The sequence below is a fragment of the Myodes glareolus genome, chromosome 12 (genome assembly GCF_982192425.1).
Source record: "Myodes glareolus chromosome 12, mMyoGla1.1, whole genome shotgun sequence".
NCBI classification, from domain to species: domain Eukaryota; kingdom Metazoa; phylum Chordata; class Mammalia; order Rodentia; family Cricetidae; genus Myodes; species Myodes glareolus.
Window position 1 is genome coordinate 33,746,155 of NC_142037.1, and position 4,365 is coordinate 33,750,519.

Here is a 4,365-nt window from a genome sequence, read left to right on the forward strand (position 1 = left end):
TGCTTAAAGCATTCCACTGCTTCATTACCCAAAGCACCAAATTCCAAATTCCTCCAAAACAAACACATAGTCAGGCCTATCACAGCAATACCCTAGTTTCTGATACTCACTTCTTAGTTAGGGTTTCTATTGCTGTGAAGAGACATCATGGCCAGTGGCTCAATGGCTGAGTGCCCTGGATACGATTCCTTGCAACCTCCAGAAAACCCTGTTTTATGTTTGAGGAAAGTGAGAGTCGGAATGGAATAGGGGCAGCGTTATTGTCTACAGTGGGACTTGAACTAGAGTCTGACAGTCCAGTGCACTTGCCTGTAGGATACAGTTCGGACTGCTGAGAAATGCTACTTTCATTCTTCCTGCTCCTTAGGGTGGCCAGGATTAGGGTGAACTATGTATGTTAATTAAAATGGACATTCCCGCAGCACTGGGGCAATAGAGAGTCGGTCTGTGTTGTGTAGCGTGGAATGTTCTTGTCATTTCCCACTGACTTTGGTGGCTAATGCTACTTGCTATCTTGGAAGTCGGTATATAATCCCTCAGGGAAACTGAGGGCTGCACAGCTCATTTCTCGATGCATTGGTTTTGAAAATGTGAAACAAAGCAGGCCATTTTCATCTCAGAGAAGCAATTGATCATAATTCCTGAGAAGCAAAGACAGATCTTTCAGGCCAGGAACAGCCTGATGGAAAGCACCACAAAAGAAAATGACTTTGGAAGACTTAATCTCAGTGGGAGTGAGTGCAGGCAGCCTGAGGCCTTATCATCTGTAAAGCCATGTTTCACCACTAAAGTAAGCAAATGCGTTTTACGTCTCTGTGATCACACCTGTTTTCTCCTGTGTTTCTTACCCCTGTCCATATGGTACCAGCTCCCCACCTGTCCATTCCTTTCATTCTTCATAATTGAGATTTTAATTTGAATAGTAATAAAATGGTCACTGTGGTGGTTTGAATAAGAATGGCCCCCATAGGCTCATATATTTGAAGGCTTAATTACCAGGGAGTGGCACTATTTGGAAGGATTAGGAGGTGTGGCCTTGTTGGAGGAAGTGTTTTATTGGGGGTTGGCTTTGAAGTTTCAAAGGACCAAGCCTAGCCCAGTGTCTCCTCCTCCTCCTCCCCTCCTTCCTCCTCCTCCTCCTTCTCCTCCTCCTCTTTCTTCAGATCAGAATGTAGAACTCTCAGCTCCTTCTCCAGCACCATATCTGCCTGTGTTCCACTGTGCTCCCCATCATGATGATAATGGACTAAACCTCTGAAGCTATAAGCAAGCCCCAATCAAATGCTTTCTATTATAAGAGTTTCTGTGGTCATGGCATCTCTTTGCAGCAAGAGAACACTGATGAAGACAGTCATCACCATGAAAACTCGGATGAATAGTAGTGCATTTTACCTCTGAAAGCACTGTCATCCTTCCTCATCATGCTGTTAAGGGCCTGAGGGGCACACACTTCACATTAAGCAAGAAGCACTGTGTCTGTGGTAAATAGTTTCCCTTGAGTTACCATTTCTATTTTAATACCTCATGGCATTTTTCATGGCTAAGCCAGAGTTTCCTCCCTCTTCCCCAAGCCTTCTGGAGTCTTCCCTGCTTGTTTCTATATCTAACAACAGACAGGAATTCCATTTATCTAGTTTCAGAGGCCAGGCACTCTAGTGTCACCTTTAATTTTATTCTTCAGATCTTGACTTCAAATTCCATGGTTTTTAAAATGCCCAAGATTTCTCCCTATCTCTTATGCCCTTTATTTTGTTTGTTGTTACCACAATCTTTTACCCAACTATTGCAATAATCTCGTAAATGGCCTTTCCTCTTCACTGTTCTTGTCCCACACTTCACATTCGACAAAGTAGGCAGAGAGATTCTTCCAAAGCTGATTAATTGTACTCATTTATTCCAAACCCTCCGAAGACTCTTTGACCAGGCCCTATTTACTTCTGATATCCATCTTCCCCTTGGTTTATTCTTGACATTGAGGTTTCCTTCTTATTTTGCAAACATGTTACACGTTTTTTTTGTTTGTTTGTTTTTTGCATGGAGCCTTTGTATTTGTTCTGCCTATAATGGATTGTCTCATCTATGTGTCTTAAGTGACACATGTGTTCTAAATATACTAAATGGTGTAGGAGGTTCTTCTGTCTATGTGTTGTTTTCATTGGTTGAATAAAGAAACTGCCTTGGCCTTTTGATAGGGAAGAACTTAGATAGGTGGGGAAGACAGAACAGAATGCTGGGAAGAAGGGCAGTGTGGCAGATGTCATGAAGCTCCTGCCTGAGACTGACGCTGGTTAGAATCTTTCCCGGTAAGTCATTACCTCATGGTGTTACACAGATTGGTAAAAATGGGCTAGATCAGGATGTGAGAGTTGGCCAAGAAGAGGCTAGATACAATGGGCCAGGCAGTAATTTAATTAATACAATTTCTGTGTGATTATTTCAGGTATAAGCAAGCCAGACGGCAGGACACAGCCCGCCACTCCTCCTACTACGTACTAACTCTCTGTAGCTGAAGATTTTGAATTCATGGACTCCTGCACATGCCAATGGTGTGTTAAAAATATTTTAAAAATTGTGTTTGTGCATAGCATATGTGGAGGTTTTTTCTTGTCATTATTGTCTAAATAATATAGTAGAACAGCTATACACATTGCATTTATATTGTGTTAGGCACTATATAATTTAGCAATGATTGGCATGTGTGGGACAATGTGTTTAAGTTTATGTAGATGGTTTAAGGGCCTAAGTGATCCTCCCCCTTTCAAGTAGCTGGGACTATAGGCACATGCAACTGTGCATAGCATCCACCTAACCTAACCCAAAGCAATATCTCCTTTTGGCTCCTTCCTGTCCTCTCTTTGGTTTCTCCTTACAGGTCAATGAACTCTACTAAAGCAGGGCTTACATTTGCTTGCCATTATATTCTCAGAACCTGAACTGTGCACCTCAAATATTATCTACTGATTTTCACTGACTGACGAACTAATGAATTCTAAACTGTCCAAAAATGGGATATGCTGCCTTGTTTGACATTACTAAGATTTTACAATCTTTTCAGAACGTTATAAAATGAATCTAAAGATTCTAAGTGTTGTACAGGACTAGAAGGCAAAGAAGTAGAACCAAGACACATGTCAGAGATAATTGGTTTGAATCTGTTCTCTAATGGCTATTTATTTTGTCATATTATTTATTGTACCTGGGTCACTTAATCTTTGCTTCCTTGGATATTAAAATAGAATTAAAAGAGAATATCAACTGGCTAAGGTGACACATACCTTTGATTCCATCTCCTGAAAGGCAGAGACAGGTAGATCTCTCTGAGTTCAAGGTCAGCCTGGTTTGCATAGTTAGTTCCAAGACAACCAGGGCTATAAAGTGAGACCCTGTCTCAAAAAACCAACCAACTAACCAACCAAACAAGCAAGCAAACAAACAAACACTCTGTTCACATGAGTATATACATACATGCTATATACAGAGCCCAGAGGATCTTGAATGTTGGTTCTTGCCATCTTCCTTGTTTTCAGACAAGGTCTTATTGTTATTTTTTTTCTGCTGTAAAGCTAACTAGACCAGGAGGAGACTTGGTGTCATCTCTGTGTCTCTGTTTCTCATCATACTACAAGTATATTTTTTGATCTGGCTTCTTATGTGAGTTCAGGGTCTGCAAACTCGGGTCTGTAAACTCAGTTCTTCATGTTTGTGTGGCAAGCACTTTGCCCACTGAACTATCTCCCCACCTTTTAGAACAGACATTGTACTTGTGATTACAATGTTAGATTGAACATTGCCTACAAAGTTCTTACCCTGCTGTTATGGCTATTCTTGGTTGTCAGCTTGGCTACATCTGGAATGACCTAAAACGCAAAAATGGAGGGGTACACCTATAAGGATTTTTTGCTCAGTTTGAAGTGGGAAGATGCACTTCTAATCTGGGTCTTTGGGGGTGGAATGACACACTTTTAATCTCTCTCTCTCTCTCTCTCTCTCTCTCTCTCTATATATATATATATATATATATATATATATATATATATATATTAACTTTTATTAATTCTTTGTGGATTCGCATCATGCACTCCACAGATCTTTTCAGGTGGGAAGGTCCATCTCTAATCTGGACCATGGCTTCTGTTGGAAGCCTATATAAGGGCGTGGAAGAAGGAAGTTTTTCTTTTTTACCTGTTTGCTCTTACCTTGCTAGCAAGTCCATTCCTTCAATGGCATCAGAGCCTACTTTTTTAGGTTTTTAGCATATACTGAAGACCAGCCTTGTGGAGTAAACATGGATTCTTGGACCTTCTGTTCACAGGCAGCAATTGTTGAATTAGCTGGACCACAGCCTGTAAGTCATTCTAATATGTC